The sequence below is a fragment of the Archocentrus centrarchus genome, chromosome 1 (assembly GCF_007364275.1).
Source record: "Archocentrus centrarchus isolate MPI-CPG fArcCen1 chromosome 1, fArcCen1, whole genome shotgun sequence".
NCBI classification, from domain to species: domain Eukaryota; kingdom Metazoa; phylum Chordata; class Actinopteri; order Cichliformes; family Cichlidae; genus Archocentrus; species Archocentrus centrarchus.
This window is the reverse complement of record NC_044346.1, coordinates 27,663,638-27,676,329: the sequence shown is the minus strand read 5'-3', so window position 1 is coordinate 27,676,329 and position 12,692 is coordinate 27,663,638.

The following is a 12,692-nucleotide window of genomic DNA, read 5'->3' as shown; positions in this document are numbered from 1 at the left end:
TTGTAATTGCTCCTTTGTAAATTATAGCAATTTTTTATTGGGTTTAAAGTAATTATCTATTTTCTTAATGTTCATCTGCATTATCTATGTCACAATTAGAGCATTATACAGTTTTCATAATTAGCCCTGGCTCAACTGCATTTCATTAGATTATCAGATGGTTTTCACCGAATGTCCAGTATGCCATACGTGATCAAAGTAGAATCCTTGTAGCAGTTCTAGTCTTGAACATATAAAATGAGCCATTTACACGTTGTTATTGGCATATGTAAAATATGCATTCAGAGTAGTAAGATAACTGGTTTCATCTTGCAATAAGCTTCAAAGACACACAGAAACATGCTTGACATCCCCATTATTCCTAAAACACAGGAGCCTATAGTAATGCGAACAATCCCATCACCTGGTTAGTTGACCTTTCTAGGGCTTCCTATACCAACAGAATCACAATGTACATGACTCGGGAGTAGGTATCCTCAACTGTATCTGTGTTTTTTCTTCTCTTGTTATCGCCAGCCATTTCTTTTCTTTTTTTTCTTTTCTTTTCTTTTGTCTTTTCTTTTACATCCAGTAGTAATGTGCAAACTTTGACTAGTATCAGAATCAGAAAATCAGAAAAATTCCCAATGTTATAATTGTTGCAATCAAGTATTCAAAAATCCAACAGATGCTTGTCTAAGTTAAGCATGAGGTATCGTTTAAAAGCTGTGTATAATTTGCTGGGGTATGACATCACTTAGACCACCTTGTAATTTCACAGTGTGCAAGGTTGCTGTTGTAAAGTGGCGTACATGAATCCAAATCAGATTTTTTTCTAATTCTGACCAAGCAGTCTTTACTATAATGGTGCTATAGATCTTAGTTTTCTGAGATTTGAAAAATGCTGCCTCTCTGGCAGACTGGAGCTCCATGAGGCACAGGCAAAGCAAGGACATGTGGCTGGTTGACATCCCTGCCTAGGAAGTCTGTATGGAAGCCCATGATTTATAAAAAGTAATTTGTGCAATGAGTGCTATAAAAAGAATATGTAGGAATACACACAAAGAATGTGTATAAGTAACTCCATGACATGACAGGGTGAGGGTAATGACAAGCGAAGGGAGACTTTACTTTCTTAAGATGTTTGATAATATTTTGGTCCCTACCCCAACCCCAACGGAGTGTCAAGGCAATCTTTCATACATTACATCAGTGTAATTTTAGAACCTTTGAAAGATAAATGTGAGGCTTAGCTACTTGAGAAATTTTCAAAATTTATATCAATTTGATGAATACTTTATATAGAAAATGTAATGCATATGAAATGAATTGATCAAGGACCAAAGAACATTCAAAGTAAAAATCAGTGACTTCATCCTTGATAGGAAAAAGCATTTATTCAAGTCATATTTTATGCAGATTGCTTTGTAATTTATATGAAAATTTTACAGAAAATACCAGACTCACAGATAATGGCACTTAAATGCCTTGGACCTCATTTCTTAATTTGCCATAGTGGTTATCTAAGATTTATTTAATTAATGAAAATCCCATTTTGAAAAGGTTTAGCTCGGTGTCAGGTTTTTCCTGAATTCTATTCTTTTCTCTCTTACTTTTCTTCTCCTGTTTTCTTTCTCTTCTTGCAGTTTTTGAAGCGTCAAATTAATGCAGTTCTTATAAGCAAGGTGATAAAAATGTATTATGAATCGCCTGCACTTTTGAACCTCACTGTGTGTGAAAATGCATTAAACTTAGCAGGAACAGAAAAAGACAAGAGACCTGCCCCAAAAAAGAGTGAGAGAATGAGGGAGGACAAAAAAGGAAGAAACTTCATAACAGTGCATTGTCAGCAGAAGGAGGACTGTGATATTTCATATTGAGATTTTTTTGCTTGTGTGTATGTGGATATGCATGCATATGCGGGCATCTATCTTTGTGAGAACCAATTTAAATTTCAGACCCTGAAAGTCTTGACTTGAAAGATATTTTTGGAATGTGAGAATATTTAGGTTGATTGTTACTTTCAGACAAAACTTCAAGAGTCTGAGAGTTGAGTTGGTGGACTGGGGCATTTGTTGTGATGGTTAAGACCTAGTGAAAGTATTATGTCAATAAGGTACATACACATATACAAGTACAAATATGTGTGCAAAACTTGTATATCAGGCATGAAACAAGATTGATGAGCAGGGGAGAGAAGATGATGAGAGGAAACAAATGTAGCAGGTAATAACATTTATCAGGACAGATGAGTTAGACTGTCAGTGCGTTTTTTTTGTGTGTGTATTTATGTTCATGCATTGTGTGCAAAAAGAGAGTATGAGAGGCTTTGTAGGGAGAATAGTGCGCACACACACATGCAAACGCACAGATTAATATATATGTGACCATCATATGGATAAATATAGTAATATCGCACTCCTGGTCCTGCGTACTTATCTGAAATGAACAGGCGCAATAAACACATTTATTAAGTGACACACACATACACTCACAGAAAGACTATTAGAAAGACTTGTTTATGTCATCCCTTTAGTACTGTCTCCATTGCACTTATCCCATGAACAGCTACTTCATTCCCTGCTCTTTATCTTCCCCCACCATCCCTCTTACTAAATTAAAGTTTCACCATTTAAAAAAATGACTGTTCTAGAAAATATTTTTTGATTGTTCATTCATTTCTTTTTCCTAAATGTGAAATGCTTATATGATGCAGACTGCTGACATAAACTTATGATTTAAAAATATAAATGTATCTGAAAAAGCCAATATTGGCAATGAATTCAGTGTCTTATTGCTTACCTTTTCCAGAGCATTCATCTACACATCACATCATTTTTATTTTTTTTTTTGCTTGCTCAGTTACTCAGATAGCTCAGATGTTCTCATATCACTTACAGTCAGAATCAGAATCAGAATCAGAATCAGAATCAGAAGGTTTTTATTGCCATATGGGTGAACAGGTTCACAGCATTAGGAAATTGCTGCGGTACTTCGTGCTTACAGAAAAAAACAAATAAGTATAAAAACTATAAGACAATATACAAGTATACAAATTGCAAATATACAGAGATACTAGAGCTATAACTATAACACAATATTACAAAATTACAAAATATACAGTGCAGAGACTAATTAAAAGATAAAAGAATGTAAGCTATATTCCACTAATATATACATCAGTGCAATCAGACAGGTGCATAGACATAGGGTCATCAGCGTTTGTGGAGGGTGGTGGTAACAGTCTTAGGGTAATTGTTCATGAGTCCAACAGCAGAGGGGAAGAAACTGTTCTTATGGCGGGAGGTTCTGGTCCGTATGGACCGTAGCCTCCTGCCTGAGGGGAGAGGGTCAAAAAGTCTGTGCCCAGGGTGAGAGTGGTCGGCTGTGATCCGACCTGCACGCCCCAGTGTCCTGGAGGTGTACAGGTCCTGGAGAGATGGGAGTTTACAGCCAATCACCTTCTCAGCAGAGTGCACAACGCGCTGTAGTCTCTGTTTGTCCCTAGTGGTGGCTCCAGCGTACCACACAGTGATGGAGGAGGTAAGGATGGACTCAATGATGGCAGTATAGAACTGCACCATGGTCCTTGCTGGCAAGTTGAATTTCTTCAACTGCCGCAGGAAGTACATCCTCTGCTGGGCCTTTTTGACGACAGAGGTGATGGTGGGCTCCCACTTGAGGTCCTGGGTGATGGTAGTTCCCAGGAAGCGAAAAGAGTCCACTGTGGTGATGGGGGTGTCAGTCAGGATGATGGAGGGTAGAGGGGCTGTGTGCTTCCTAAAGTCCACTATAATCTCCACTGTCTTCTGGGCGTTCAGTACCAGGTTATTGTGGCTGCACCAGGACGCCAGACGTTTGACCTCCATCCTGTAGGCCGACTCGTCCCCGTCTGAGATGAGTCACCTGAAAAAGCAAGTTTTCACATGACTCTGTGCATTCCTGTGAAAAACTAAGTACACACCATGATTCAATAGCTTGTAAAAACCAACTCTAGCAACAACAATTTGGCATAATTGTTTTCTGTGTGATTTTGTCAGTCATTGCAGAGTTACAACATTGCTTCAATTCACTTTTGGATATTTGTTCATGCAAACCTCTTTTAATGTCCTGTCACAGCATTTCAATCAGGATGAAGTCTGGACTTTGACTGGGCTGTGGCAGCACCTTGATTCTTTTCTTATTCAGACATTCTGTTGGATATTTGCTGCAGTGTTTGGAATCACTGTCCAGTTGAATGCTCTAGAATACTTTGACATACAGAGTTGTTCATGATCAACTCAAGGACTCCAAGCTGCTCAGCTCCTGTGCTTGACAGTTGGTATGACATGTTTTTGCTGATATGCTGTGTTTGGTTTTTGCCAAATGTGACACTGTGCGTTATGTCCAAATATCTCCACTTTGGTCTTATCTGTCAAAAGGACACTGTTCCAGTAGTCTTGTGGTTTCTTCAAAACTGCAGCTCTTATAGGGTGTTCCTGGTCTGCAGCGGCATCTATCAAAAGTGGTCCTGGAAAGACAGGGGTGAACCAGTGATAGGGTCATGGGTGGCCAAAGCTCATTGATGCTAATCAGTGCTAATTGATACTGGTTCAAAACTACACTGGAGGAGTTTGTTAATGATCCAAAGGTAGTTGGGACCACAGCCACCAAAAACACCAATGGTAACACACTATGTCGTAATGGAATTGAATGTTGCAGTGCCCCCAAGGTCCCTCTGCCAAGAAGGCACCTGTACAGGCCCATCTTTAGATGTTCACTGGCAAACCTGAGTCTGAGTAGGCTTAGGAGAATGTACTGTAATCAGATGAAACCAAAATCAAGCTGTTTGGCATTAACTCGCCCCGCTGTGTTTGGAGGAAGAGAAATGCTGAGTATGGCCCAAAGAACACAATCCCCACAGTCAAGCAGGGAGGTAGTTGACTGTGGGGCTGGTTTTCTGCTAAGGATACAGGATGACGTCACCACATTGAGAGGCCAATGGATGGAGCCACATACCGTAACATTTTGGACAAGAACCTCCTCCCCTCAGCCAGAACAGCGAAGATGGGTCATGGATATGTCTTCCAGCATAACGATGACCCAAAACATAATGCTAAAGAAGAAGCACATTAACCCCTTAACTAGCAGCAAAAAAATCACCTGACAAAAACTACATAACACCCTCTGGTTATTATTGGCTCTGAACAACCCATTTCATAGCCTATTAACTGGCTGCGTCTGGTCCGCCGGCCGAATGAAGTGCATTTATATGGCAGGCTAGACCCGCCCATTTTGACTGACACCTCATTCGGCCAATCATGTTAAGAAATGGGTTTCCCAGAGCCAATAATACTCAGAGGGCGTCACGTAGCTTTGTCAGGTGATTTGGTGCAGCCAGTTACATGATTGGCCGAATGACGTGTCAATAAAAATGGGAGGGTCTAGCCTGCCATATAAAAGGGACTACAAACGGCCCGTCACCGGGCCCTTGCCAGTTAAGGGGTTAAGGTCATGAAGTGGCCTAGTCAGTCTCCAGACCTCAGTCTGTGGCAGGAGCTGAAGCTCTGAGTTGCCAAACAGCAGCCAAGAAACCTAAAGGATTTAGAGTTTCTGTAAAGAGGATTGAGTCAAAATCCTTCCTGAGATGTGTGCAAACCTGGTGACCAACTACAAGAAGCATCTTACTGCTGTGCTTGCCAACAAGGATTTCTACACCAAGTACCAACTCGTGTTTTGCTTGGGGATAAAATACTTTTTTCACTCAATGACATGCAAATCAATTTATAACTTTTATGTAATGTGGGTTTTTTGGGGGGGATTTTTGGATGATATTCTCTCTCCATTAAAATGAAACTACCATAAAAATTAGAGACTGTTCATTTCTTTGTAAGTGAGCAAACTTACAAATTCAGCAAGGGATCAAATAGTTATTTCCCCCACTGTAAATGTGGTAATAGATTTTATAGAGTAAGAGTGATATTAATCAGCAATCTTTCACATGAATAGCAAAAATTTATACTGTGTCTGCAAGTTGTGTTTGTCTGAGCACACCTGAATGCTTTTTAGTAATGGGTTGTGCATGAGTGAAAGGCATAAGGGTGAACAAGAGCATTTGCAAGTGAGTGAATACATATGCTGTAAATAAATGCATCTGTGAGTGTCCCTTCACAAAAGTGATGATCTACAGGCTGGTAATCATCACCTGTCTACCTTGAGATTTGAGCACACAGTGGCAGAGTCATTTCAAAGACAATAAGAAAGCTTCTGGTTGGCATAAGCCTGCACTCTGGACTAGGCATTAATGTTTTTCGCCATGTTATTGTCTTTCCATTACTGTCTATGAGCTGGTATATGCTTGATTGTTCATGAATGGAAGTTGAGCCATAATGGAAACATGAGCCAGGAGATTGATAGTGCCTTTGTGGGGATTTTTTTTTTTTTATCATCTACCTTAAACTTTGAAGAAAATGATACCTTCAGACCCTTTTCTCCATTAGCGCATACTACAAAGTGAGAGCTATGAAACATCATTGTGCTCTTCTATGAAAATCAATGCAGCTTCATTTTCTGAACTTTGCAATTCCAAATGCTATTTCACACAAGCTACACCCTCTAATAGGTTTCACCCAACTCCTTTCTGTGGATCAACACCAAGAATACATGTAATACTTCAGCCAATCAGGACTCCAACAGCATTTCTTGCTGTTACTGGCTGCCAATAGGTGGGACTGCTATGTGGTGGCCATATGCAATCAAGCAAGCTACAGTTCTGAAAACCCCAGAATTATTTTGTATGTAGTTGTGTGGATATAACTAGGGGAGGTCTCCACTAGAGAGAAGACAAAAGATTCAAGGAGACAGGCAGTTATAGTAGGAGAGCTGGACAGTGCTGTAGAAGGTCCTTAACCCATCAGCAGAACCGGTATCTGCTTCTTTGTGGAAGGAGGAAGAGGGTGCACACTGCCAGAGCCCTACAAAATGACCTCCAGCAGGCCATGGGTGTGACTGTATCTGACTAAACAATCAGAAACAGACTTCATGAGGGTGGCCTGAGGGCCCAGCATTCTCTAGTGGGTCCTGTGCTCACTGCCCAGCACTGTGGAACCCAACTGGCATTTGCCATAGAGTACCAAAGTTGGTAGGTCCACCACTGGAGCACTGTGCTTTTCACATGAGAGCAGGTCCACCCTGAGTACATGTGACAGATGTGAAAGGGTCTGGAGAAGCCATGGAGAATGTTATGCTGCCTGTAAGATTATTCAGCATGGCCAGTCTGGTGGTGGGGTCAGTGATGGTCTGGGCCATTAGGTATCAGGATGAAATCCTTGGCCCCATTGTCAGACCCTACGCTAGTGCAGTGGGTCTCATGTGGCAAGAGTATGCAGGTAGTTCCTAAAGGATAAAGGAATTGATACCATTGACTGGCTCCCAAGCTCACCTGACCTAAATGTAATAGAACAACCCTGGGACATTAAGTTTTGGTCCATCCACCACCAACAGGTTGCACCTCAAAGTGTCCAGAAGCTCAGTCATGTCCTGGTCCACATCTGTGAGAAAATCCCTCAGGACGCCATCCATCATCCCATTAGGAACATGTCTTGACATTGTCAGGCATGCATATACGGACATGGGGCAATACAAAATACTGATTACCATTTTGAGCTGCTGCAATGAAATCTTGGCAAAATAGAGAAGCCTGCCCCATATTTTTTCAATTTGATTTTCAGGATGTCTTTGAATTGAGCCCTCTGTAGTTTGATAATTTTCATTTCCTTCAAACGATGTGGCATCCTTTTGTTACTAACACATCACATATCAGTATAGATATCCAGCATGATTTTTTTTCCCCCATTGAGATACGTTTTCAAAGTGTCTCTTTAATTTTTTTTTTCTTTGAGCAATGTGCATATATACTGTCATGTTACTTTGTAAACTGAAGTAACATTGTCACATATTTACCAGTCAACAAAATAAACCTGAGACTACAGTCCCAAACACCAACATAAATCCCTATCCTAATGAAGCCACACTTAAGATCTTTCTTTTAGTTTTTACATATGACCACAAAACCAACAACACAAAGCAAAGATGAAATCCAGCCTAAAGAGACTTTAAAGAGAAAGTTTCTACTGTAGAAACATGAGAAGCTGGAAATGCAGCTGTAAGCCTGACTGCTCCTCACTGCCTTTGTTACTTGCTGAAGTTCAGGGACTGCCTGCTCTTCTGAGGTCCTCATTCACTCAGCTTTAACATCATTCTGGATTCTTGACTAACTTTGTGCTAACAAAGCCAAAGTTGTGTTAGCAGTATAATGTGGATGTTTCTGTCCTGGACGCAGTTTGCACTTTACCATCACATTCTTGTGCTTTCATGCTAAAACAGTAAAAGTAATGTCCATATCTGCACTCCTCAAAAGCTTTTCCTTCTCCCCTTATAATGAAAGGTAAGTAAAGTATTGTGTCTTATTAAAACAAACTGCTCATGGGGTTCCATTTTAAAAATTGCAGTGTTTTTAATAGTTTAACTGCATACAATATTTGTCTAAACATACATACAAACTAAACATTTCATTGTATTTAAATGTGATATTTTAACAGTGTGCTAGTGAAGCAATGTGTGGTTGTAAGCATTTAAAGGAGCATGGGATGGCTGCAATGTAGAAAAGTGAGGATAACAGCATCCTCAGAACTGAAGTTTGCGCTGTGCTTTGATGCAATGTTTCCTGCTGCAGGAAACAGATGTTCTGATGGTGTAGATGTTAATAACTAATTTTAATAATAATTCAGTGTTCAAACTAGCAGCTTCCAACACGTGGCTCATAGTTTTTCTGGCCTACAAAAAAAACTTTAATTTTTGTATTTTTGAATATTAATACAACTTAATTTAATTAATATGTTTTACTCATTTTTATATTAATTTAAATCTGCAAAATAATACTACTTAAGCCTAGAAAAAATATAGTCTAGTACACCCCATGCCCCCCTTTAGATTCACCCCTGCTTGCTGCAGGTATTGCTGCCATATAAAGCAGGGTGGCTGCCAGTAGCCATCAGCAAGCTAAGTAATTTAAACATAATTTCAGACTAAGTTAATAGTTCATCTGCATATTTAATTTTAACTTCTGCAGCTTTAATGTAGATTTTTGCTGTGTTAAACAAACAGCGGTGGATGGGAGCAGCTAAAAAGTTCTCTTTTCTTCACGTTGGAGCTTAGTGATCAGCTGGTTTGATGAAGGATTCTTGCCAACTGTTCCCCAGTAAGGGTTTTGATGGGCATTACAGGAACAACCCCTGCTGTTTTGGATGCTAGAAAAATGTTTTATTTCACTCCACCTGAGCTTACTGTCTTTGTAATGGCTCTGCCTCTTTGGGCTTCGCCATGTGCGTGTAGACAAACTCCTGACCCACACTAACACCCAGAGTAACACTCTCAGACCAGCTAGGTGGTCCAAATGAGTTACAATATAGTGGACCAGTGTTTAGGTTCAAAAGCAGGCACTAGATTGTGTGAGATTCCAAGGAAACAGCTGGTGGCTTTGATTGATTTTGTATTACTCATTACATTTGACAATGCAGAATCTCAATAAACAACTTAAAAGGTTGCATTCACTATAGGCTGAAAATAAACATTTACCATTGTTATTGTACTATGGCATACATTACCCCAGGGTAAAAATAAGTGGCAATTCCAAAACAAACAAACAAAAAAAAAGATCATCATAATCAATTAGACTCAATACAAAAAAATAATAATAATAATAACCAGTAATGACACTAAATCCTTTCTTTTCAAGCTCAAATACAGTTCTGGGTTACATTCACTTCCATTCCAGTCAACAGTTATATAGTCTGGCAGCTGAGCAGAGGTTTGTCAGGGCCAGAGGTGGGAAGTAACGAAGTACAAATACTTTGTTACTGTACTTAAGTAGATTTTTCAGGTATCTGTACTTTACTTAAGTATTTATTTTTCTGACTACTTTTTACTTTTACTCCCTACATTTTTACGCAAGTATCTGTACTTTCTACTTCTTACATTTTCAAACAGACTCGTTACTTTTTAACGTCAGAGAGAAGTTTGCATTTCCGGTCAGTGCGCCTTCAAACATCTGAGCCTAAACGGAGGAATAATAACACATTAGAGACAATCGTACTGCGTATCCTCCATCACCGGGGCTTATCTCGTACAAAGGGATTAAATACGCAAACCCATATAATTAATGTATCATTTATAGCGCTATAATCGGGCCGGACCGAGTCCGTAAGTTGCGCTGCGGCACATAAACAGCTTAGCTAGCGCTACTGAAGAGGAGCGAGCATGAAGGGAGTAACGTGTGGCAGGTAAATGCAACGTTTCTAAATGCTCAACAAATATCAGCAAACACACAAAGTGTGTGCAGTTTGTCACACAGTGTGTCTGCTAGCTAAAAGAAGAGCTGCTGTATTTCAGGGAGAGCAAAGAGAGAAGTTCACTCAGAGATGGAGAAAGAGGACAGGAGAGGAAGAAGAGAGGTTAGAATTAAAGGTAAGGACTGGAAAATAAACTGAAGTATGCTGACTTTGTGTAATTCAAAGATTCTATGAAAATGCTGCAGTTTAGTGTTTAATAAATAGGTTAGTTTGTTGTACTGTATTTACAGTAAAGCTCTGTGTTGGACTGGAGCACAGTGTTTGTGCTCATGGTCAGAGTTACAGGTTACATCAGTGCAGCAGAGATGAGTTTGAATCAAAGCTGCTGATGCTGAGATTCATTCACTGAATCCAACATTTCTACAGCCTGTATGCTGTCAGTGTAGGGGATGGAGATCAGCTCAGGTAGCTGTGAAATACTGGGTTACATCTTTGTGAGTTCACTTCATCCACACAGAGCAGTAAACCTCAGAGCAGCAGCAGCAGGTCAGCTGATCACAGCCTGCACACCAACATCATTTACTGCAGCTCACAATAGAAAGCTGTGATTCTTCTCCCCATGCAGAGCCACTACAGCTGATCTTAGGGTTCCTCCACCTTCTGAATCCCACTGTAACCCCTGAGTATCCTCATGTTGGTGTTTAGGTGGAGGCACAGTCACCCTCTACTATGGAGGACACAGAGAACAGAGCTGTGTTTAAATTCCCTTTCACAGTTTGTGGCCTACATAACAGATTCAAGCTGAGTGCATTCATTAGAATTAAAATTTAGATTGGAATAACATTTGTATTCTCATGTACTATTTTATATTATTACAATAATATATAATGAGTTTTGGTTTGTTTTACACAAAAATAGCAGGTAGAAACATCCTCCAAAGAACTACTTTTACTTTCTTACTTTGAGTACATTTCAGAGCCTGTACTTTTTTACTTTTACTTAAGTAGAGAAGTTGAACCAGTACTTCGACTTTTACTAAAGTATTTTTTAACACAAGTACTTGTACTTCTACTTAAGTACAGAATGTCAGTACTTTTGCCACCTCTGGTCAGGGCTGTATTGCTGCCTGCATCTCCAAGCTGACAAATATTTAGTCAAGTCTTAAGTCAACTGTCGTTTCCTGGGTTCACCCAGTAGCAATAGACAATGATAGTATGTGGGCTATGTTAGTCCTACATTTGAACATTTCACCAGTAGGGAAGAAAGAATAGGTGAGTTCCTTCTCTAGTAAATGGAATGATTGGGTCCTTGGGTGGCTTGCCACCTCCTTAGCCAAGGAGGAAATCCAGGGTCCAACACCAGGGAGCTTCAAAGGGTATCCGAAAAAACCCAGCATGCATAATAATTGATGTTGGCTCTCACTGCGGTATCGTATCACTTCTGATACTGATCTATTTCAGACTGAGTGAATTGGAAAAATCCGGTAGCTATCCAGGCCCCTGTAGTTGGTGTGGACCAAGGTAGCTTAGCTCTTCCCCAGCAGATCCCGAGCAGCCGGGAAAGCAGGCCGGCTGTGTGACAGTGAGAAGGAAGCATTGTCCTAAACAGAAGTCCCCTGTACACCACCAACCCATTCCCGTCTCTAATCATTTGTCACCACTCTGTGACACATTTGCCAAGGAACAAATTCTGGTTATTGGGGACTCTGTTTTGAGAAACATGAAGCTAGTGACACCAGCAACCATAGTCGAATGTCTTCCAGAGGCCAGAGCAGGCGACATTCAAGGAAATTTGAAACTGCTGGATAAGGCCAAATGTAGATTTGGTAAGATAATAATCCACAGCAGCAGTAATGACACCCGGTTGCATGTTGCATGTTCTCCTTGAATTGCTGGTTGTCTGAGTGGTGTCCAAAAGACAATGTGGACTTTATAGATAATTAGGAATGTTTCTGGGGGGAAACTGGTTTTGTTAGGAGAGTTGGCATCCACCCCACTTTGGATGGAGCAGCTCTCATTTCTAGAAAGGCCAGATTTATTGAACCCTCCCAAAACCTGACTACCCAGGGTTGAGACCAGGAAACAGAGTTGCAGGCTTGCATGCCTCTCTGCAGCTTCTTTCCTCCTGACATCCCCCCAAAACCCCATCCCTGTAGAGACAGTGCCTGTTCCCAGACCACCAAAAAAAACAAAGCAAAAACCAGCAAAGAACAACTTAAGCATAAAAGTTTAAAAAGAAAAATCAATATAGCATCCTAAACTACACAGTTACAGTTAAATATGGATTATTAAGCATTAGGTCTCTCTCTTCTAAGTCCCTGTTAGTAAATGATTTAATAATTGATCAACATATTTATTTATTCTGCCTTAAGAAAACCTGATTACC